General features: G+C 47.3%; 2 protein-coding genes across 6 annotated transcripts in view; one reads left to right on the top strand and one right to left on the bottom strand.

The window, feature by feature from the left end:
* LOC119433329 (uncharacterized) overlaps nucleotides 1–24,827 on the bottom strand; it is an 82,738-nt gene that overhangs the window by 22,013 nt on the left and 35,898 nt on the right. Inside the window, exon 1 of one of the 5 annotated variants that reach the window (XR_007464241.1) lies at nucleotides 22,162–22,291. The exons of the other annotated variants lie outside the window; for them this stretch is intronic. The gene's annotated coding sequence lies outside the window, so the exon portion shown is untranslated. Of the gene's footprint in view, nucleotides 1–22,161; nucleotides 22,292–24,827 lie in introns of those variants that run through there. 5 annotated transcript variants of the gene reach the window in all.
* LOC119432704 (ubiquitin-conjugating enzyme E2 Z) overlaps nucleotides 1–24,827 on the top strand; it is a 42,219-nt gene that overhangs the window by 6,212 nt on the left and 11,180 nt on the right. The window lies entirely within an intron of this gene.

Genomic DNA, 24,827 nt, shown 5'->3' with positions numbered 1-24,827 from the left:
GGAAGCCTGTACGAATTGTGAAGTGTTTAAGAGGCATCACAATGTAATGTAACCTTTTTGCGAGTGAAGTTATTCCGAAGCAATTAAATGGCACAAGGTTCCCTTTGATCTCAGTGACGAAAATGTGTAGGGCACCTAACACGAGGTCCACAGAGCAAGAAACTGGCTTAACAGTTACAAGAGCGAGTTTGCAAGAGTTTGAGCCGCTGACATAATTATGCCGTCAGTATCACAATTCTGATTGCCTAAAGTTACCCACGAGCCAACGGAAGATGGGTTTTAGAAGTACTGACTCTAGAGTTCTCTAGAGTTCTATACCGCCCGAACCAAACTTATTCATTTTCCAATGGCAAAAATTGACAGTTATTGATTATCGAGACTGGTGACTGCAGTCGCTTATCACGTATTGAATTATACAAGGGTTTTCGGTAGGTCCCGCTTACCGAAAGAAAAACTGCATGCCGCCTTTGCTACGCCCTCTGATCTTTACAAGTACAGTCGATTTCCGTTCGGCTGGAAGGACACATCTGCGGGTTATGAACGTTTCGAAGCCCTCGGAGTATTTTGTAACTTATACACAGGCGAAATTTGTGTGTTCTCGAAAATCGAGTGAGAATATCAAAACGACCTATCTGGGATATTAGACGCAGTGTGCCTAGAGGACCTAAGGGTGAACTTTGAGAAAAGCGCCTTTTTCCATAGTAAGGTTGTGTTTCTGGGCAGGGTTCTTGATGGGACTACAAGGAGCACAAATTAATATTCTGTTCACAGGATATCTAAATTAGTGAAGCCATATGTCCACTGATTAGAGCACTGCACGGGCCCGGGCCGTCCGAAGCGTTTGTCGGCGGGCTCGGGCCGGGCCCGGGCTTAAAGCCGCGGGCCCGGGCCGCTCTCGGGCTTGAAGCCACGGGCCAGGGCCAGAATCGGGCCCGCTCATTGAAGGGCCTAAGTAGGCCTTCGAGCACACGCGACCGTTATGAATTGCATGGTGCAATGCATTCTGTGCCAAGCTGAAGTGACACGTGCAAGATGACTGTCAGCACCATCATCAGCCTATATTTATGTCCACTGCAGGACGAAGGCCTCTCCCTGCGATCTCCAATTAACCCTGTCTTGCGCTAGCTGATTCCAATTTGCGCCTGCGAATTTCCTAACTTCTTCACCCCACCTAGTTTTCTGCCGTCATCGACTGCGCTTCCCTTCTCTTGTTATCCATTCTGTAGCTCTAATGGTCCATCGGTTATCCATCCTACGCATTACATGGCCTGCCCAGCTCCATTTTTTCCGCTTAATGTTAACTAGAATATCGGTTATCCCCGTTTGTTCTCAGATCCACACCGCTCTCTGTATACCTTATCAGATGACTATATCTTATCAAAGAAAATAGTAAACAGATTAAGTTCTCATTTTTAACAGCGGAGCTGTTTCATCCGGGCCCAATGTGTCCGCTGAATCAAAAAATGTGGGCCGATCCTGGCAGCAGTGTAAAAAGGTTCTAAGTGCAAAGGCACATACACCTGTGAACTAGCGAAGCTGAGCCTGGATAAGTCTAGCTAAGAATGATGGGGAATAATTGCCTATCGATAGGCAATTGATAGCCAATCAATAGCTAGTCGATAAGCGACCAATAATCAATAAATTCCCGGAAATGCTGGGGATGACTTGGTAGTGCTTAGCCTGCCCAAATACGTGGCCAATACCTTACGATAGCCAATCGACAGCCAATCAATAGCTAATCGATAATGGATCAATAACCAATCAATTCGGATACCTTGGTAGTGCTTAGCCTATCCCAAATACGTGGCCAATATCTTGCAATAGACAATCGATAGCCAATCAATAGCTAATCGATAATCAATGAATAGTAAATAAATTCCGGGAAATGCTGGGGATGACTTGGTAGTGCTTAGTCTAGCCCAAAAGCCAGGACTAGCTAGGTGCCCATCATCTCCGCTGTCTCTTTAGCATTGCGCCGCCAGTGCAAGCTACGCTAATTTTTTTTTCTTTCCGCAAAAACGAACATTGTTCGTTTTTGTGAACCACTCCTCAAACCATTTCCATGTTACCGCTTTTTCGATCGCACTATTACCAGTGTCGATACTATGGCATTATTTTAGCGCTAAGGCCAGTTACTTTTGTGCTTCAATGCATAAAACAGCGTTTTCCTCAAAAAGTTAACTGGAACGCCCATGCATTTGGTCGGACACTTTGAAAATTAATATCTCGAAACTGGTTCAGGTCCTGAGAATTCATTCCAAGTGGATACACCTTGCAAACTCAGAGGCTATAATTCGTAGATTGAAAGATGTGCCGTAAAATAATTAATTAAAAGGTTAATTCGCGTAATTATGTTAAATATTCAGTTAGGCGTTTTGACCATCCATTAGGCCATTCATGTCAGAATTAGTTTGGAACTACATAAAACAATTAGCCTCCTTAGAGCGTCGTCGCATTAATGCGAACACAAGAAATCCTGAGATATGGTCAATTCCATACTTCAGAACACTCTATAAGCATCAGTCGTTAATACATTACCTACCATTCACTTTGAACAGATACAAAAATGGCGGTAATTTCAGTAAGAAAGAACTCAGCTGACACTTTGGTCGCTTGTAATGTATCTGATGTGATTATTATTCTGCTTTTGTGTATGGTTCTAAGTATATAATGTAAATCCTGTTTCGTTTTCTTAGCAAATGTTGATCTTGTAAAATTCAGTCTCATGCTATGTTCTATAGCTGGTGTTGCGTTATTTTGTATAGCTAGTATTGTTATTGTAGTGTTTAAAATGCATTCTGTTAAAACTTTTTCTAATTCTGTTAATTCGCTATGACGCAAATATTCTTTGTCTTTCCGTTCATAGCTATTTCGTCTATGAGGAATTCCAGCGATAGCTGGAAATATATGTTAATTATTGTGCATGTGTGCACACTGTTTGCTGTACTATTGCCTTGCCTGGTCTTTTGTGTCACGTCAAACTACATATGTAGCTTTTAGTCCAAAATGACGGTCCAGCATGTAAACTGGACAATAAATTGATTTGAATTGATTGATTTCGTCGAACACTGAAAATTATTATATCGAAACTGGTTTAGTCCTGAGAATTCGTTCCAAGTGGATACGCCTTGCGAACTCTTCGGCTATAATTCGCAGATTGAAATATGTGCCATAAAATAATTAATTAAAACAATAATTAGCGTATATTGTTAATTCTTGAATTAGGCGTTTTGATTTCTCGTGGAAGTAATGGCCGCCTCATCGAGTAGTTTATAAACTGATCAAGGATTATAACTGTGCTATCTGCCACAGGCAATCTTTAAAAATTTGGTTCAGCTAAAATGAAACACGCCTTGTATATTTGCATGCTAAATGACATCATAGAACCATATCGTAAAAATCAAGGTAAGTGCATGCGCACCACCAGAAAAATAGTAGCACAGGCAACGGGCCAGATTACTGATGTTCCCGTGGGAGAAACAAAGATTTCGACCTTTTATTGCTTATATACTGCAGCTGATTAAAGCTCGAAAAGGAGAGGCTGACAGACACAGTACAATCTGCAAGTAAAAAAAAAATTTTTTTTTCTTACAGGCCGGGCCTGGTCATGCCCACGCGGGCCCTAGCTAAGCTTAGTAATGAACGCCCGGGCCCGGGCTGGTCTCGGTCATGTACGCCCGGACCCGGGCCGGGCTCGGGCTTCGTATTACGGGCCCGGGCCGGGCTCGGGCCGAAAAATCAGGCCCGTGCAGTGCTCTACCACTGATTACCTTTATTCTTGGGGTTGGCAGGGCATTGCAGGCATTCTGTAATGAAATTCACAACAGCAGAAACAAGATGCCTCTCACGTTTTACGCAGAAGGAAGTCCAGCTCAAGTGGATTGACAAATTCTTGTATATTCGGGAATTTTAGGTACCAAAACCAGTTATGATTATGAGGCACGCCGTAGTGAAGGGCTCCTGATTAATTTTTTTAATTTTGTGATTACCGCACCGGCGGCGCGCCGCTGCGGCAATCACGTGACAGACTAGACTCCTCTCCCCTTCTCGAACTATCCGGGAGCTGACGCGTGCAGATGATAGTGCGAAACGAGAAACAAGCGGTCGGGCGGGTCCGCATGGCACCATTTCCCGCGCGCACGTCACGGAAGCGGGCCGCTCTCATTGGTCTCCTTCATCCGCGGCACGCGGCAAACCGCAAAAAATCGGTCCAGGAGCGATCCATGCCGCGGCAAGAAAAACCCGTTTCGCGGCTGCTTTCGCGGCGCGCGTCTTGCCGCCGGCGGCGCGCCGCGCGCGTTTTGCCGCTAGTGTGTACTTGGCATAACAGTGGCTCCAATCCGTTTTTCTTTTGAGAGATTACGGCTAAAACGTGTGCCGCACTGGCTTAATTCGCTACTATCGTCATGGTTTGACATGCTTTGCATGACCGTCAATGCTTCTACACTCTGTGCCCGTTTCGCACTCTGCCCGTCTGATATCGGAGCGCCACAGCACAGCCTAGCCAAGTGCCCGCGCTGCCCACAACGAAAACAGCGTGCCTTCGTCTAGCGGCAGGCGTTATCGCCATGCCTCGTGCTTCCGCATCTTCCACGCGTCAGCGCTACACTTCTGTTGTGGTTAAAGTCCCTATATAGAAAAAGTACCGCCATCTACTCTTTCCTCCGCCGTCTCCTCTCCTAAAGCGCTTGCTATTTTCTTTATTGTTAGCTTGCGAAAGCAAGTCGACGGTAGCGGCCATAGAAAGTCCACGTTGAAACTTTCAGGCCGGGCACGCGCCGCCGCCGGAGACTGCGGCTGCGCAGAGGTACTTTCAACATGGATCTGAGGCGCAAAAAAATATAAAAATATATATATATATATATATATATATGAAAATCAGAAGCACAACTTCGCGGTTATCTTAGGTTTATTATTTTCCCAACAGTTTCGGTCGGTGGACCGACCTTTTTCAAGGGATCAAGGGAATATATATATATATATATATATATATATATATATATATATATATATATATATATATAAAGAAGTCAAAGCGTGCGCTATCATCGTCCAATGCGAGATACAGGAGAGAGCGAAGCGGCGTTGATCAAAGGAAGGCGGTACTTTTCTTATAAAGGGACTTTAGTTGTGGTTATCTTGAGATGAGCGATGACGGGCTTGCACATTTAGCAACGTTGGCAATTCTACGCTCATCTCTCTTGCATCGTTGTCCTCTGCTTCCGCTGAAATGGCTATAGCTTCGGCGTCTTCTAGCGTCAACCCTTCTTTCGTCAGTAGCTGCTTGCGCAGGCTATTTGAGCGCAGGCCACAAATAATCCGATCCTTTAACATTCGGTCTAATGCACTGCCAAAGTTGCAGTTGTCCGCTATATGCGCTGCATGTCGACGAGAAACGCTTGCATCGACTCCCCTTTCTGTTGGCAACGCGTAAAAAACTCAGCTCTCTGCGGTTTTTTTTTTTTTAGATATAAAAGGAGCCTATGACAATGTACTGCATTTGATTGTAATGTACTGCACGATGCCCAGGGCATCATTCTTGATGCCCTGGGCATCGGCGGCCGTCTCTACATGTGGATTGAAAATTACCTAGATGGTCGTACAGTATTCATGTCCACGAATGATGGCGAAACGAGAAGACACGTTGTGGTCCGTGGAGTGCCTCGAGGAGGAGTGCTCAGCCCGACTCTCTTCAATGTTGCCCTTATTGGCCTTGCAGAAATAATTCCTGATACAGTACGCAACAGTACCCACGCAGACGACATAAGCATATGGGCGTCCGCAGTCACGCGACCGCAAATTCGTGCAAGATTGCAGCGAGCTATTTCTTTAACGTCTCATTACCTGCAGTGCCAAGGACTGCAACTGGCCCCAGATAAGTGCGCTGCGATAGCGTTCATACGGAAGCTTATGTGTTGGTATACAATTATGATCAATGGCAATGCCATCCCATATGTGACCCACCACAGATACCTCGGCGTTGTCATTGACCGCGGTGTTTCATGGTCGAAGCATGTGGCAATGTTAAAGGAACAATTAACTGGGCTTGCTCAAGTTTTTCGCTTTCTGGCCGGTATGAAGTGAGGTGCATCTGAGCATTCGCTACTCCGGCTGTACCAGGCTACATTCGGTATAGCCTGCCAGTTTTATCAAGTATGAGCCGGCCATGTTTGCGTACGCTGGAAAGTGCCCAGACACAGATGCTGAAAACATGTCGTGTTCCACGTTGCACCTCAACCTACGGAACAATTGAGGAGGCTCGCGTCACGAGGAGGCTCGCGTCTATCTACGATGCGAACCTCTTCGAGTATTCCAGCGACTGCTGTGCCGTCATGGATGCCACCCCTTATCGACACTTCCCGACATAGTGCCGGACTCCACTTTTTCAAGAGCCATTAAATGCCAAGAATCTGCCATACCATCATACTTTGCCCCTGCTGACCTTCCACATATGCCCCCATGGGTAATGTCCAAAATACGGGTACGTCTATCTATTCCCGGAATTTCTAAAAAATCGCGAATACCTACCGTCGGCCTCAGACATTTAACACTTGAACATATGTCGAAAGAATATGGCTCCTCGGTGAATGTGTATACAGACGTATGTGTCTGGTGCGGCTTTCGTCATGCCTGCGCATCAAGTCATTCGCCGGTTTCGTCTGTGTAACAAGACGACTACAACATCTACGGAGCTAGTGGCAATCAGAGAGGCCGTTCAATATATTTCGCGACATCCTCCTCAAGTATGGACAGTCTCCAGTGACTCAAAATCGGCTCTGCAACGACTTAGAGTGATGTTGAAAGAAAGCGCTTACAGAGTGTTGGCTCTTCAAACTGCCGAGCTCTACACGTTTGCGTGTAGTGGACAGTGTGCTTCGCGTCCGCGAAAGAAGAAAATGTCACAGTTTCGCCCTAAGGGTGAAGCAATGAATGCGATAGCAACACAGCAATGTCATACGAAGTAAGGTGAGCAGCTTTGGTAGCAATATGAATTGTAGTAAACATGAACTGATTAAGTAAGCAGGTGTGCTGCGGCGTAAGTAGACCGACATGAAGAGAGACTCGATGACCACTAGAAGGCGCGTGTGAAACGGTGGTGTTGATGAGAAGCGCTTCCAGTGGGCAGCGCGTGCGAAGGGACACACCTGTAGTGCTGCACTGCCGATCCGGGCAGCATTGCATGTGTAGCGTGCGTTGGAAAATGTGGCCCGACTATTACTAACTGAATGAACAAGCGTGGTGTGAGCGCGCACAAACAAACATGAATAGATCACACTGAATGACTGCAGACAACGACTGTCAAAACGCTGGCAGCGAGCCCATACGCCGCAGCGGGCGAAGGTACGTGCGGTCTATCGCTTCAACGGGAACTGAGCGGCGAATGCACGGCGCATAAAGGTCAGAACCGTGTGGAGATAAGAGACGGTGCGAGCGAGCGACGAGCGCGGTTGTCGGCAGAGTAGAAGTAGAAGGGAGCGCGGGAAGCCCGCGCTCCCTCCGGCGCTGGCTTCCCGCTTCCTTGCTTGCGCGTGGGTGATTGAGTGCGTTCGCTCTCCGTGATAGCGCTCGTCCCCGCACGCTTCCGCTCGGGCATACGGCGCGCGGCGAAGATTTTATCTATAGGGAACCTCACGGCGACGGCGACGACGACGGCGACGGCAGAAATCCGGTTGAAGTGTCTATATAATTGCTATCGCAATAAAAAGCTCGACATCATGGCCGCAACATCAGCTTAGTTGCAGAGGTACATCATCATCATCATCATCTTAGTTGCCCGACGAATAAAAATGTTTGCTTGTTCCGAGTCTTCTGTTCTCACACACACATTCGGCTGCGACGGAGAGAACGACGTCACTGACGGTATGTCCGCAGTCCGCGGTTGTTGCTTGCGTTCGATGTCTCGAGTTTGCTCGGCGGCGTAGTTCGCCGCATTCGCCCGCCATTGCCGCTTGAGATGCTTAAAAATTAAATCTGTCCATTACGTAAGACAATGAATGGCTCTTACCCCCTTAAGCAATGGCTCATGCCGCCATAAACGCGGCCTCCCCGTTACGACGACAAAAGATAAGTGAATGAATGAATGAATGAATGAATGAATGAATGAATGAATGAACTTTGATTTCCTTTTTGAAAACAAGGGGAGGGGCCGGGGGGGGGGGAGAGAGGGAGGTCTATGTGATCCAGTCCCACCACCTTATGTGGCTAGACGTCTGCCTACCAGTCGTGGTAGGCCTCCGCTACCTCCTCAGCCCACATCAGGACTCGGTCCTGTAGGGTGGGATCGGAGCTGTTCTGGGCAGTCTCCCAGAGCTCCTCGCTACTAATTAATGGTTTGAGGGTGCGGGTGGGATTTCATGGGGCATTGCCACATGATATATGGGAGAGATCTTCTGTCTGGACAGGGCAGAAGCGACACTTGGGTGTAGGGTATGTGACGGGAAAGAATAAGTGCAAAGTTCACGTGGTAAGAAAAGTGCGAGTTTGTAGTTGGCGCCACAATATTTCTCTCTGGCGCGTGCAGACACAGAGAGAGGTGGATACGTTAGGCTTTGGTGTTTGTAATGTGGGCAAATCTCATGGAATGTGATGAGCGTGTTTTTATTGGTGTGTTGTTGGGAGTCACTTGGGGTCTAGATGAAGGCCCACATTTGCGGCCACTCGGTCCGTGCATCCTCGAGCTGAGGGATTAGCCATTTCGTTGCCTGGTAGTCCTTGATGTGCTGGAGTCCAGATGAGAGCGATGTAGTTTTCTGTTGGGTGAGCGACAAGTAGAGAGTGCGCGAGGTTAGTAATGTAGCCGCTACTGAAGCTCCGGATAGCAGTCTTCGAGTCACTGATGATGACATCGCAATGAGGTAGCCCCGATGCGTGTGCAAGCGCGGCCTCTTCCGCGTCGCCCGCCGAGGTGGTCTTGACTGATGTCGAATGAACAGTGTTGCCCTGCTTGTCTACGATCGCTAGAGCATAACGATGTTTTAGTGGTATAGGCTGCGGCGCCCACATAGTAGACTCCTTCTGCCTGTCCATAGCTGCGTTATAACGCCTCGGCTGGAAGTTTCCGGCGTTTGACGTGAAATTCGGGGTGCATGTTTCTGGACAGGGGTTGGATGTGGTATTGGCCGTGTATGTTCGGAGAAAGTTGATGTCGCTTGTTCTCGTTGAATGGTGGAGTGTAGTGAAGTTGTCTGAGGATCTCATACCCAGCTTCAGTGGGGGTGAGTCTGTGGTATTGCGATGATAGATGTGCTTCGGTTAATTCTTGAAGGGTATTAATTGTGGCTGTGGCCATCACCCTTTGTGTGGATTCTCTAATCGGAACACCAAGGAGCGACTTTGTGTATCTTGCAGATCAAACAATTTACAGTAACCGCTTCCTTCCTAGAGAGTGAGAGATATGGTAATGGGAAGGTGATTTTGCTTAGGACAAAAGCCTGGATGAGCTGAATTAGCTCCTCCTCTCGAAGCCCTCCGTGTTTATTGTAGATCTTCCTATGAGGCGTAGCGTCAGAACGTCCGGTCATCCACAGCGTAATATCGTCTGCGTACAGTGCGAATCGGAAGTCAGGAATCTCCTTGAGAGTGAAAGCTAAAGGTCGCACAGCCAAATTGAAGAGGAGGGGGAGAGTACTGCCCCTTGGGACGTTGCAGTGCTTCCGAGAGGAACAAGTGATTATCTTCGATGTATTTGGAGAGGCGTAGGTGGATTGCGTGCTCCAAGATCTTCCCTATGCATGAAGTGAGAGAGATGGGACAGAATTTATCGATGTGAATTGGCTTAATCGGCTTGGAAATGAAGATCACCATGGCTGCTTTCCATTGTTGTGATATCTCGCCCTCTTCGAGACAGTGGTTGTAATACTTGGTGAGTTTACTGTTGTTTGTAATGCTTGGAAGGTACGCTGTTTTGCTCGGTTGCATTAAAGGTACAGTGCTAGCACCCTTATCCCGTCTATCTAGGGTATGGAGTGCCTTTCAACTGTGAGTTGGATATTCGTGGGCGACGTACTGAAGCGTCTCGTGAGGGGCAGAAGGAGAAGCTCTGATTTTCTAAGGGAGCACATGAGATTCAAATCGTAACTTACTTGTTCGATCTGGTCAATAGCTTCTTGGAGGGTGTTTTGGATGTGCCCGTCAGAACGTCCGGTCATCCACAGCGTAATATCGTCTGCGTACAGTGCGAATCGGAAGTCAGGAATCTCCTTGAGAGTGAAAGCTAAAGGTCGCACAGCCAAATTGAAGAGGAGCGGGAGAGTACTGCCCCTTGGGACGTTGCAGTGCTTCCTAAACTTATTTGACCGGATTGTTCGCTGCCTAATTGGAGCGTTGCAGTGCGCTTCGTGAGGAAGCAGCATATATAGCGGTATATTCGCTCTCCGTAGTTTATACTGCTAAGTTCACGTATAATGGCCAAGTGGGACACATTATTAAAGGCTTCCTTGAGGTCGAGGCCGAGCAACGTTTTTGTGTCACGTGCGTCGCTCAGTTTGATAATGTCTTGTTTGAGCCTTAGCATGACAGCCTGACAAGAAAGAGACTTGCGAAAGCCAGTCATTTCCGAGGGGAACAAGTGATTATCTTCGATGTATTTGGAGAGGCGTAGGTGGATTGCGTGCTCCAAGATCTTCCCTATGAATGAAGTGAGAGAGATGGGACAGAATTTATCGATGTGAATTGGCTTAATCGGCTTGGAAATGAAGATCACCATGGCTGCTTTCCATTGCTGTGATATCTCGCCCTCTTCGAGACAGTGGTTGTAATACTTGGTGAGTTTGCGTATGGATTGCTCATCGAGGTTACGAAGCATCTTATTGGTCACAGAGTCTAGGCGTGGTGCCGTTGTGGTTCGCACTTGGTTGAGGGAATGTCGAACCTCCGCTTCTGTGATGGGGCTGCAAAGTTCCTCATTGGGTTCACCAGCATACTCGGGCATGGGGATTTGCGTAGGAGGGGGCATATGTTTGGAAGCCAGGTTACTGAACATTGTCGGCAGGTCCGCTGCATGTTCATGTAGCAGTTTATTGATCTGGTTGTTATTATGCGTCCTAGTAGTGGTGGGGTCGAGGAGGTACTGGAGCAATTGCCAGGTATTTTTAGTGCTATGATGATTATGCGCTCTTTCGGAAATCTGAGTCCATTGCTGTGGCGCTAATTTGATAGCGTTTCGTGCATTCTGAGAGTCCAATTTAGCGATTCTTATTCGGAGTTTGTGATTGTAACGGGCTGTTAGCCATTTCTTGAGCAAGGCTTGCTTCACTTCCCACATGTGCAGGAGCTACGAATCAATTGTTACAAAGGGTGTATCTAACCGGGAGTGGAGAACGGCCGCGCCATAGTTGAATTTCAAGTCGGCCCAGCTCTTTCTCTATGGCGACGCGCGGTCGCGCGCTGTATCTTGAAAGCGATCTGCAGACGACTCCAACCTTTGTGCGCGCTGTGCTTTCGCCGCTCCGTTCCCGCTGAAGCGATAGACCGAACGAAGGTCATTTCGCTCGCTGCTGCTGCCGCTCTGGCTCACGCCAGCGTTCTGACAGCGAGTGTCCACGGTCATCGCATGTGATGTGTTCGTGTTTGTTTGTGCTCGCTGACACCGTGCTTATTAATTCAGTTAGTAAGCGAATGTTTCCAAGTTTATATGGCCGATAAAACTACTATCATTACTCCGTATAGCTGTCTACTAATTTGCTATCGCAATTCATGCTTCGCCTTTCAGGCGAAACTGCGACATTTCTTAAAATTTTATTTTCTTGCCTTAAATTGTTCCTTAATTATCGCTTAAGAACTATTAATCATCTACATTTACACTATCATAATGATTAAATGTATTAACTTTGCAAATTACGCATTTTGGTGTAGATACAAAAAAGCATTACACGTTTCTGGTGACAGGGCTGGGGAGCTCGCCAAGAAAGTTTACGCTTTAAGAAGTTAATGCATGATATGAGAAGAAATGTGCGAAGATATTACCAGGCTGAGAGGTACAGTTTGTTTATATTCTACCAGGATGTCTTCCGCTGGATTCTATTACATGCTTGTCAGCCACCGTTGAAGGCCGGCTGACCTAATGAATAATGACGTTGGAGCGTCACTCTGACCACTTACGAAGTGCAAAAAAAAAAAAAAAAAAATGCGCGACAAGGCATCCAAAAAGGCATCGCTACTAAATCGCGGCCCCAGCCTCATCTTTTTAAACGGTGTCGTTGGTATTTTTAGACGGCAATGTAAGTGCTGTTTATCGATAAACAGTAAAGTAACCCCCAGCAAAGGCCATCAGAATGCGTGACGTCACGAGAAGGTGGTGCGAGAAATTGAAGGTGGCATCTCCATCCATGTATTGTTTTTTCCGCGTTTACGGTTGATGAAGTTAGTGGGTTATGAAGTTAGGAAATTTGCAGACGCAAGTTGTAATCAGCTAGCGCAAGAGAGGGGCAAGTGGAGATCAGAGGGAGAGGCCTTCGTCCTGCAGTGGACATGAATAGGCTGATGATGATGATGATGATGATGATGATGATGATGATGATGAAGCCTGCGCTCACACAAAAAGAGCCATTTATAGCATTTTAGCGTATAGCTTAACTGCCGGTGAACATGACTATTGATTCTAGCAAGTGGAGATTGCCTCCAGAGTTGCTTACGATACAGTTTTTTATATATACCTGTGCTCGGCTTCCATTTTTCAGGTGTTTGGGATTCAGGTATCTCTGCTTCCACGTACAAAGAGGTGAACTACTAACGAATTGTCTACTGCGTCCGTGCCTAGGGACGCATAATAACTGTGAGAAAGTACTGAGGGCCATCGAGCTCTACGCGCCGCGGTACACAGGTTAATAGATGGACGAGCTCTTCGACGGGATTTGGAACAACTTTCGCTGCTGTTTTTTTACGACTGCGCCTTGCAAATGTCATAAGTTGTCATGATAACTGCCTCTGTATTGTCCCTGCTCCCATTCGTCTCGTTCAACGACAGAATGCGGTCAAAAACTGGCATACGCATATTCGGTCCTCGTTCGGCAAGAAATAAACGCTAGCAAGCTGCTTGACGCGTAGGCGAGACTTTCATGATGAGTATAGAGACGTGAACGTAGAATATAAAGGGAAGAAAAACAATAGGGCATTAACCAGTTAAACAGGCTCCATTGTTTTGAGATGTCGTGTCATGCCAGCCTTAACGAGTGTAGAAAACTGGGGCTAAAATCATTGGCATGCCAATGATTTCTAACGTGTCCTGCTGCAGCAGGACACGTTAGAAATAAGGAGGTTGTGGAGTTAGGAAAAGCACAACGAGTCTGCAGGTTGCTGGAAACCAACCAGGACGTCGCGTCGATTGGATCAGCGCAGCAGGATGAACGTTGGGCCTATCGCGATCTTCGTACTCTGCGTACTAAATGTAGTGCTTGCCGGTGAGTACAGGACGCGCAATTTAAAAAAAAAAAGACTGCACATTACTTCTGCCGCAATACCTTGCACTGTCAAACATCTGTCAGCAGAAGTACGAGTAAATTACCTTATTTGCTCGTGAAGAAGGGAAACAGAGGGGCTCGATTTTTTTTTTTTGATCCCGACCATATAAAGTACTGGCTTTATAAAGCTAATTATCTGTGGTTGAAACTGAAATGTAGAAAATGGAAATTAAAGTGGATGAAGTGGATGAAGGGGGAAATGAAAGTGGATGAAGAATATAACTTGTCGCCTGTGGGGGGCCGAATCCACAAGCTTCGCATTGCCTGCTGGCTTTATATGGTCCTTATTTGCACGTGTAAGACCCACACTTCTTCATGCGAAAGCATTACATGCCCCATAAAGCGGAAAATACAGCGTCGGTGTGACACCGCCAGGGTCTGAAAAGGCTAAGAACCACGACCAGTGGCGAAGGTAATTGAGGCCCGCCTTGGCGTCAGCACGCCATGCTCTGAAAAGGCTACGCTCACCCCCCCCCCCCCCCCCCCCCCAATTGGTGGGAGTCGAACCCACTACCTTTAGTGTTAACTGAAGCTACGTTTATTAAGACCAGCGTTAGCATGACCACGCCATGGTTCGAAAGGGCTTAATTACCCACCGCCACCATTGGCGAAGGTAATTAAGGCCGGCGTTGGCGTGACCACGCCATGGTCCGAAAAGGCTACGAGCCCCCACAACCATTGGTGGGAGTCGAACCCACCACCTTTAGTGTTAACTGAGGCTACGTTTATTAAGGCCAGAATGACAAAACACTTATGAACCCTCGAGGATATGGGCCCACAACCATAAAAAAATTCACTCCATTATTCATCGCTCTCGATGTGGCTGCCACCCTCAGATGAGCTTACTACGTCACTGGACAAACATCTGAAAATTGTATCACTTTATCAAAAAAGGCATACTGTGCCTTTTTTCATTCCTTTTCTATCCTGTATGCTACGTAGATAGCGCGTGCTCTCTGATTTGCCCACTTTCTTAGAAGGGTTGTGTCACTCGGTTCCGGAGAGCATCCGTATTCTTCGCAATGTAGAGCCAGGTATTCACAGCAACTTGATACTGCACGCGCCACACGCAGTTCAACGCTTTGTCGTCATTGTTCATCTTTCGTCTCATTTTTTCGTGCTGTTTGGACTTCGATATGTACTAGCTTTAGCCCACGTCAAAGGATTCTCGTTCATAGCTCTCCTCGCGACCTATTAGATGGAAGTACGCGAGCAACCTGTGCGCTCGTCTTCAACTTGTTTTGAAGACAAGGTCTGCTTTGGCGACTTCACACGGGTTTGGCGCATACGGGATGTGATTATCTTGTAAGCACTTACAGAAAAAAAAAATAACGTCCGTATCGCGCCTCCCGAGCGTCGTAACTAGTCACAAAATGTATCAAAATGTAGGTCTCAACGAGACAAGAAGCGATAATTAGTCACGAAGTACGCTAAATAAACACATGGGCGTCATTAGCGCCAATATATATAGTCGAAAATTAACCCCATTGCACAATAGAATGCAGTATCTCCGGGATTGGTCTACCTGGCCTCTTGGCAAAAAAATAAAAAATAAAATAAATAGAAGGGGTGAACCAAATGCCGACTGTAAAGAAGACAAGGCATTGCTGATTCTACGTTAAATACAATACAAATAAGATACAAAATGAGTGAATAATGTACATAAAGATAACACAGGAAGAGACCGAGTACAGAGATATTAGCAAAACATAATCCGCGAATCGTTTGAACCATCGATTTACCTTGTCTTCGTTAGCATCGGCACTTGGTTGCCCTTTCTATTGCCGTTTCGGTTAGAGATGTTTGCTTCTCTAGGTCGTTCACCTTTTGGGGCCCGATCAAAAGACGACCTCACAAACGCTCGCATCTTCCTTGCAGCACCGTCATGTCCCAAGGACGAAATGTACCGAATGGTGGGAAGGTGCAGCAAGCTTAATTGCCCAGAAAGAAAGGTCACGACACGACGACCGTCCGGCATCGAACTCTGTACATTGGAAGGGATACTGGGATGTTTCTGTCGGCCAGGCTTGTACCGACGAAAGTCTGACAAGAAGTGCGTCCCGCTGGACCAGTGCTGGAGCGCATAGAGTGGCTTCGTCTCGCCGGAAACGTCAATAAAACCCGTGCCTGTGTGCTGCATCGAATCCGTCTGTAGCCTTGGTTGCTTTCCGGACTGCTACACTGTTGAGCCACGGGATATCTTATGAATAACGCATGGCAATCGTGGCAGCTCTGTCAAAGTACTTGCTGTTGGCAGACTGAGTAAAGAGCGACGGGGTTTTGGCGGCAGATGGCGATGCATCGTATACGACGGATGTGGTCATCGCCTATCATTCTTGCTTGTTCATTCATGCTTTCGGCTACACCGCAACATCGATCATTTGTTAATAGCATGCATGAGGGCACTAATGTCATTGCGCGCAACTGCCTAGTTACGTGCTACTCTTTTAAACCTCGTACGTTTTCTGTGCAGTACGAAAAAAATAAAATAAAACGACAGCAGCTATCATTACGGACAGAAATTATTTGAATCTCTCTCAATGGGCTCTACAATTTATCTACTGAAGATTTTGCGACTTAAGCAATGCATTGACAGTGGGTTAATTAATTAATGTTACTAACATAAGCTCGTGGTGAATACCTTGAGTTGCTTAAGAGGATAGTGAACAACAATTAGTTCCTTGTATTTTTGTAGCGCAAGCGTGGAACCTTTGAGGCTTGGCACGGAGTTAGCATAAACACTCTGTATGAATTGCCAGTGCCGTAGTGAACACACATCAACTTCAGCGAACTTGGGCGAACGAGTGAGTGACATGACTTTAGTTGAAATCCGGCGAGTGGGACGCCCGGGCCTGGGGCCGCCTAGATGGCCACCGGGAGCTGTGGCTGCCGCACGGCCTCCATGGCTAGCTGGACGGCCCAAAGTTGGTCTTGGAATTTTGAGCTGAGCAGCACGGCCGACCACCCCGCCCGCAGATTTTCCGGGGAGACTGCCATTTTATCTTGATATATTTTACATCTATACAACATGTGTTGAAGGGTGGCTCTAGCAGACTTGCATAGCTTGCATATATCGCTCGCGTATATCTCGGGGTAGACAGTCTTTAATTGCACGGGACTCATATAGGTTTCTGTTTGTAATCGCCTTCAAGCAACGGACTCAGCTCTGTTCAGTAAAGTGTGAGGCGGTGGTAATATTCGCCTCCGATTTTGATAGAATTTGGTAATGTCGCTAAATCTTGGTAATCCGTATTTTTCTCTCCAGATATCCTCCTCCGCGTTCTCCTGACCGATGGATGTCCCTCCTTGCTCAGCTCGGCAAGTAAGAGCTCGAGCTTCGCGGTATGCTACCTCGTTGGGGTTGATTGCGGGAATGCCTGGAGTCGTATGCGCTGGGAACCAGAGCAATTGCCTGCCGTTATTCTCTGCGTTGGACAATTTTCCTTCACTGACTCTGCTGATGTGCCACGCCTCAGGAGAGATCCTAACCCTAGTATAGTTTCTAATGGCCGCCTGAGAATTGCTAATGATGTATTGAGCATTCGCAGAGACCAATTATAGTGCAATGGCTACCTCCTCTGCTGTCTCGGAATGTTTGGTATTAATTGACACGCTTGTAAGGGGGTTTTGATGTGATCTACGACTACTGCCACGTAGCTATTTATGTGTGGGTATTCAGCCGCGTCTACGAAGGTTGCTCTGTCGTCTGACCCATAGCTATGGATCATTTTCTCTGCTCTACTCGTGCGTCTGCCCTTGTTGTAAACTGGATGCATGTTCTTGGGTATATTTGTTACTAGGAGTTTGTCACGAATTTCTCTCGTTATCGCCCTCTTTTCCCCGTATTGATTGTGGTAATCAATTCCTAGCTTGCGTAGTATATACCGTCATGTTTTCGTTTTGGTTTGTCGTTCAGCCTGAGATGTGTTTTTTTTTTTTTTTTTTGCGTTTCTGAGTTCATCCAGTGTGTTGTGGAGTCCTAACTTTAGAAAGAGATCCATGCTCGTACTGATTGGAATCCCTAGTGCTAGTTTGTATGCCTTTTAAAAATAAGGATGTTAATTTTGGTCTTTTCAGCTGCAAACCAATTGTGGAAGGCTGCTATGTATGTGATCTGACTGATTACGAATGATTGTATGAGACGTATGATACTTTCTTCCTTCATACCCTGGCGCTTGTTAGTAGTTCGTTTGATTAATCTCATGGTGTTCGATACCTTTGTGTCTAACTTCCTTATGGTTTCCCCGTTTGCACCTTTGTTCTCGATTGCTAGACCCAGCACCTTGAGCTGGTTGACTATTGGGATAGTCCGCCCGTTCTTGGTGTGTAGCTTGATTTCCTGATGAGCCTCGTTTCTGTCGTATTCATAGGGAGGCTTGCCCCTAAGTCTGGGGCGGTATAAAAGAAGTTCGGATTTTATCTGCAGAGCATGTGAGGCCTGTTCCTATTTGGTGTTCCTCTACTGTGTTTATTGTGGTCTGGAGTTATATTGATCCGTCGATACCATCACGGACCCAGATAGTAATATCGTCCGCGTAGATTGTGTGATTGAGGGACTCTGTGTGCTTTAGTTTTTCGGGGAGTCCCATCAAGACGAGATTGAACAGCATCGGGAAGATGACAGAGTCTTGCCGCGTACCGGCCTCCTCGATGTCGATCTCGGCGACGTGAGCCCTCCGACGGAGATGACTGATTTCCTATCTGATAGGAAGCTCTTGATGTAGTTATACGTCCGTTGCCCTAGTCCTATTCGTTCGATGTTTTCCAATATGGTTGCGTGGTTGGCATTATCAAAAGCATTTTTAAGATCAAGGCCCAAGATGGCCCTTGTAGAGCGCGTTTTATAATAGATTATATCTGATGCCTAAGACGCTATCAAAGTTTTTGTACTAAGTTAAACGCACGTACATAAAATACTGCCTTTGTAGAGAAGAACTCATTTAGCAAGTGCTTGAAAGTGACACGCAGCCATTCCCGGCTATGTCTTACCCAATTTCCTGAGAGAACGCTCGTTATACAAAATAAATTTAGATTTTGTAGAAATGCGGGGCATGTTCACTGCTATTTGTCCTGAAATTTTCTCGCTCCTCACTTAATTCGGAGCCTTACAAATAATTAATAAACCCTCGTATTTATCGTTCCTTTTTTCATTCGTCATATTAGGTTCACCTGATGTCGTTGTTGAAAAAAATACTAGGGGTCTCTTCATCATCATAATCATCACCATAATCATCATCATCATAATCATCAGCAGCAGCCTATATTTATGTCCACTGCAGGACGAAGGCCTCTCCCTGTGATCTCCAACTACCCCTGTCTTGCGCTAGCTGGTTCCAACTTACGCCTGCGAATTTCTTAACATCATCACCCCACCTAGTTTTCTGCCGTCCTCGACTGCGCTTACCTTCTCTTGGTATCCATTCTGTAACCCTAATGGTCCACCGGTTATCCATCCTACGCATTACATGGCCTGCCCAGCTCCACTTTTTCCGCTTAATGTCAACTAGAATATCGGCTATCCCCGTTTGTTCTCTGATCCACACCGCTCTCCTCCTGTCTCTTAACGTTAGGCCTAACAATTTTCGTTCTATCGCTCTTTGTGCGGTCCTTAACTTGTTCCCGAGCTTCTTTGTTAATCTCCAAGCTTCTGCCCCATATGTTAGCACCGGTAGAATGCAATGATTGTACACTTTTCTTTTCAACGACAGTGGTAAGCTCCCAGTCAGGATTTGGTAATGCCTGCCGTATGCACTCCCACCCAATTTTATTCTTCTGTAAATTTCTTTCTTGTGATCAGGGTCCCCTGTGAGTAATTGACATAGATAAACGTACTTCTTTACAGACTCTAGAGGCTGACTGGCGATCCTGAATTCTTGTTCCCTTGCCAGGCTACTGAACATTATCTTTGTCTTCTGCATAATAATCTTCAACCCCACTCTTACACTTTCTTGGTTAAGGCCCTCAGTCATTTGCTGTAATTCGTCCCCATTGTTGCTGAATAGGACAATGTCATCTGCAAACCAAAAGTTGCCGAGATATTCGCCAGATAATCGCCCCCCCCCCCCCTCACCCCCGTAGTCGGCGCCTATGGTGGCATAGATTGCGATCCTAGTCTGCGGTGTTTTTATCGTTTTGCAGAGTCAATTAATTAGTATAAACTAATTGCCTAACTTCTTCAATATTGGCTTAACCAAGTAAGTGCCAATACGAAAGTTGTAGATCACATTTAAAGTTGATCGACTGATGTGTTTGCAACTAAGTACCATTGATGAAGCTTCTTGTAATTTCCCTTAAAGAAAGCCGGCGATATACAAAAACAAGCGCGTGATGGCGCCACTGTTTCAACGCTCCTAAACGACCGATCAAGAAACGAAATCAGCATATCAAGAAACGAAATCCGCTTCCGGGACGGGCTTGGCGTTACCGGTGGCCGCAAAGTACGCGCCAGCAACTATCGCTAGTAAGATATGATCGCGGACGAAAAGAAGAAAGAACATGACAATTGCATTTGCCTTCCCGATTAAACAGTTGGGCGGTCAACATTTACTCAAGCCCGAGGTTCCTTCTTTTTTTTTTTCTTGCCTTGTGCGTTCGGGCTTCATTCCACAAGTGTAGAGAATGATAAGTTTATGCCACGTCACGTCGAAGCGCGACACACCTTTATCACCGCCGCTCGCTCTGTGCGCCCTATCGCGATATCGACGCGAGTGAGTCTCGAAAAAAAGGCAGGCAAACAATGTCCTTTACTGATCGGTCATCTGGGGGCGCTGCAATAGTGGGGCTATCACGCGCTTGTTTTTGTATTTCGCGGGCTTTCTTTAAAGGCAATTACAAGAAGCTCCATCAATGGTGCTTAGTTGCAGACACTTCAGTAGGTCATTTTTAAATGTGATCTACAACTTTCGTACTGGCACTTTCTTGGTGAAGCCAATATACAAAAAGTTAGGCAATTAGTTCATACTAATTGACTTTGCAACATGAAAAAAAAATGTCACAGTTTCGCCCTAAGGGCGAAGCAATGAATGCGATAGCAACACAGCAATGTCATACGAAGTAAGGTGAGCGGCTTTGGTAGCATGAGCTGATTAAGTAAGCAGGTGTGCTGCGGCGTAAGTAGACCGACATGAAGAGAGACTCGACGACCACGAGAAGGCGCGTGTGAAACGGTGGTGTTGATGAGAAGCGCTTCCCGTGGGCAGCGCGTGCGAAGGGACACACCTGTAGCGGTGCACTGCCGATCCGGGCAGCATTGCGTGTGTAGCGTGCGTTGTAAAATGTGGCCCGACTATTACGAACTGAATGAACAAGCGTGGTGTGAGCGCGCACAAACACGAAGAGATCACACTGAATGACAGCAGACAACGACTGTCAAAACGCTGGCAGCAGGCATACGCCGCAGCGGGCGAAGGTACGTGCGGTCTATCGCTTCAACGGAAACTGAGCGGCGAATGCCGTGTGGAGATAAGAGACGGTGCGAGCGAGCGACGAGCGCGGTTGTTGGCAGAGAAGTGCCCCCCCCCCCTTGCTCCCTCCGGCGCTGGCTTCCTGCTTCCTTGCTTGCGCGTGGGAGATTGAGTGCGTTCGCTCTCCGTGATAGCGCGCGTCCCCGCACGCTTCCTCTCGGGCATACGGCGCGCGGCGAAGATTTTATCTGTAGGGAACCTCACGGCGACGGCGACGGCGACGCCGACGGCAGAAATTCGGTTCAAGTGCCCATATAATTGCTATCGCAATAAAATGACGCAGACTAGGACACGCGTGCCTCAACACCACTCAGTTGGTTTGAGCCTCCTAGCACACTCTGTCCTTTTTTAAAACATTGGCTTATTTTAACTGGGACACCCTGTATGTATATATATATATATATATATATATATATATATATATATATAGAGAGAGAGAGAGAGAGAGAGAGAGAGCTGTGGCCGCATTTCGATGTAGGCGAAACGCTAGAGGTCATGTACCGCGCGTTGTCGGTGCACGTTAGAAAACCCAATGTGGTCGCAATTTCCTGAGCCCTTCACTGCGGTGCACCTCATAATCATTAGGCGGTTTTCGCACGTAAAACGCCGCAGTAACATGTGTTGTTTCCTGTTTGCACACGGTATAAATCAGGTTCAGAATTCTTGTAAAAATGTTCTGTTCACAGTTTCGAAGGGGTGTTACTGAAACGCTTGTTTTACGTTGCTTGGAACGAAATGCAAGAAATGCAGCGGCATATATTATCGCCACACGTTTGCGATATACGCGTTCTGTACCCGCCAACGCATTGCGTCCAACCTGCGCATGTGTTGATGGGTTCCTCTACTACTTGCAGCGTCGCGCGTGAGAAGTAGTTAACACGCGCACCATTCGATACAGCCGTATTAGTTTCTCGATGTGCACAAGACAGTCGGCCTCAAACCCTCGGTGCACTTTTCGCAGTGGCAGTGTGACGTGCGAAACATAGTTCTGTTTAGCGCGCGCCAACATCTTATGTACAACGTTTTGCCGGGCCACAAAGTATCTACGCATCCATAGGTTTGCAATAAAACGAATGAGAAAATAATACGCACACCAGGAAGCACGATAAACGAAGCGTAGGGGACCACATGATCAAAGCACGCAAATGCACTCGCAGCCGCCTAAAGTTTCCTATTGAACGAGCACTTTATCTAGTACATATCGCTACTTATTATATTATCAATGAACGTACAACACTTACTGCCTGCTGGCTGTTATCCATGTTGCTTTGGCACGATTCTTCTGTCAGCAAAGTTTGAAGCAAAGTCACAAAAAAAGCGCTGTTTCTGCAAAATCACTGCACTCGTCCGCCCGCACGCCCGCACGCCCGCGAGCTTCTAACGAGGTGAGCAGACGACACGCCAGCGGTGCTCTCCGGCTTCCCACAGTGCCTTGCGCAAGCCACAGAGGGCGCGCGTGAATTTCTGGAGAGGTCCATTGCAGCGAAACTGCTGATTCACAGGCGACTAGCTGGCCGCTCGTTATCTACGCGCGGCCGTTACCAGTTCAGCCGCGCTCGGCGGTGAAAGCTGTTGGCGTTGCTAGCTTTTAAATGCGAAGCATTTCTTGGCGAACATTTGCCACTTTGACAGTATCTATCTAGCCGCCTACGTCTTGGTGCTCTCATGGTCGTATCGTTAACTTGGCATTTACCAAAATTGGCTAACTATGACAAGAGTGTATGACGAACATAAATGATAGGTCATGACATGGATATCATGACATGTGTGTCATGTAGGTCATGAAACAGCTGCCTACGTCTTGGTGCTCTCATGGCCGTATCGTTAACTTGGTAGGTACCAAAATTGGCATAGTATGACAACACTGTATGACGTACCTAAATGATAGGTCATGACATAAATGTCATGGCATGCGTGCCATGTAGGTCATAAAACAGCCGCCTAAAATGACAATGACGTAGCGAAAAAACATTAACACTCAAGAACCATTTAAATGGGTCCTGATGGGAGTACTAAGTGAAGGAAACACTAAAGGATAATGGTAGAAGTCAGTCATCAGCATGGCTAAGCGAAAATGACAATGACTCAGCAAAAAAAAAGATTAACACTCAAACCACTGAAATTGGTTCTGGCGTGGGTACTCAGTGAAGGAAACACTAAAGGATGATAATAGAAGTCATAGTCATGAGCATGACTCAGCAAAAATGACAGTGACTCTGAAAAAAAAAGATTAACATTCAAAAACCACTGAAATGGGTTCGGACATGGATACCAAGTGCAGGAAACACTAAAGGATGGTGGTAGAAGCCATAGTCATGACCATGACTCAGCAAAAATGGCAATGACTCAGTGAAAAAAGATTAACACTCCAAAACCAATGGAATGGGTTCGGATGTGGTACTGAGTGAAGGAAAAGGCTAAAGGTCAATGGTTGAAGTCATAGTCATGAGCATGGCTAAGACTTTCGCCTTAAGGTTGTAATGATCGGCTTGGAACTCTGCATCTCAGTTGTGAGAAACCAAACCCGCGCACGTTCCCGTGTCGGGGCAATTATCTTCATCCCCAAGAGGCGGTTATGATCTTCCTGGAAACTGTACCTCTCAAATGTGGGAAACAAGCCCGAGCGCTTTTCCCGTGACGAGATAATCCCTTTCATCCCCGAGAAAGCGTCACACCTCTACGACCTGAGCAGACACAAAGGCGAGCTACCAAAGGAGAGGACCCGAGGGTAGAGCACTGCACGGGCCGATTTTTTCAGCCCGGGCCCGACCCGAGCCCGTTTTTACGTTGGGCGGCCCGCCCGAGCCCGATCAAAACTTTTATGGCAAGACCCGGGCCCGGCCCGGGCCCGGCCCGGGCCCGGAAATAATCTACGTTACCCGTCCGGCCCGGCCCGGCCCGGCCCGCCACCCCTTTACCTTAGGCCCGAGCCCGTCCCGAACCCGACTCGAAACCGGCCCGAACCCGGCCCGAGACCGAAAAATAATGTTTTTCAGAGTTGAGACGCCCGAGAATAACTCGCTGCACGTTACATGCACACCACCAGAAAGCCCGAGCCCGGCCCGGGCCCGCGTCAAAAAACCCGAGCCCGGCCCGGGCCCGGGTCAAAAAGCACACGCCGTGCCCGAGCCCGGCCAGAGCTCGTGAAAACACTGTTCTACTCGGCCCGGCGCGGCCTACGGGCCAGGCCGGGCCCGGGCTTTCGGGTAAGCCCGAGCCCGTGCAGTGCTCTACCCGAGGGGGAAGAGGTCGTCAACTTGACAACCCGACAGAGGACTGACACTTCCACAAGTTCCCCGAAGGAGACATCGGCTACCACAAGACCACGAGGGGTTAATTAAGGCCGTCCTGGCCCCCCGTGTTAGGCAGAACCGCTCGAGACTCGGATAGAGTCAAAACCATGTACCAATGAAGTGAATACAGTCTTTTCTATTTTCTTCATCATCACGATGCCCGCCTTCATCGCCGTCTCCTGATTCTTGCGGTGACGACCCACCTCACCCGGTCGAGATTATATCAAGGTCTCCTAGGCGTTGCTAAAGGGACTCCTGAGGACTGATAACGTGAATGTCATGATATGCGTGTCATGTAGGTCATGAAAAAGCCGCCTACGTCTTGGTGCTCTCATGGTCGTTTCGTTAACTTGGTAGGCTCCCCGCACACTGCTTCGCATAACATCGATTCCCACAGGGCGTGGGATCTGCCGGCTTTTTTTAAAATACGATAATCTTTCTTGGGCTACCTATAGTCGGATACAACTTAAGCAATTTAAACCTGCAGTGAAGCTTCGCCCGCGCCCTCATAACCGCCAGCCACTGTTCCTCCGCGAGGCTGCAAATAGTTCGTATTAGTACAAACTTTCCCTGTTAGCTAAATAAGGCGGTAACCACAAAAATAAAATTATAAG

This window comes from Dermacentor silvarum, chromosome 11 (assembly GCF_013339745.2).
Source record: "Dermacentor silvarum isolate Dsil-2018 chromosome 11, BIME_Dsil_1.4, whole genome shotgun sequence".
In the NCBI taxonomy this organism is placed as follows: Eukaryota; Metazoa; Arthropoda; class Arachnida; order Ixodida; family Ixodidae; genus Dermacentor; species Dermacentor silvarum.
This window is presented reverse-complemented; position numbering and strand designations above follow the sequence as displayed.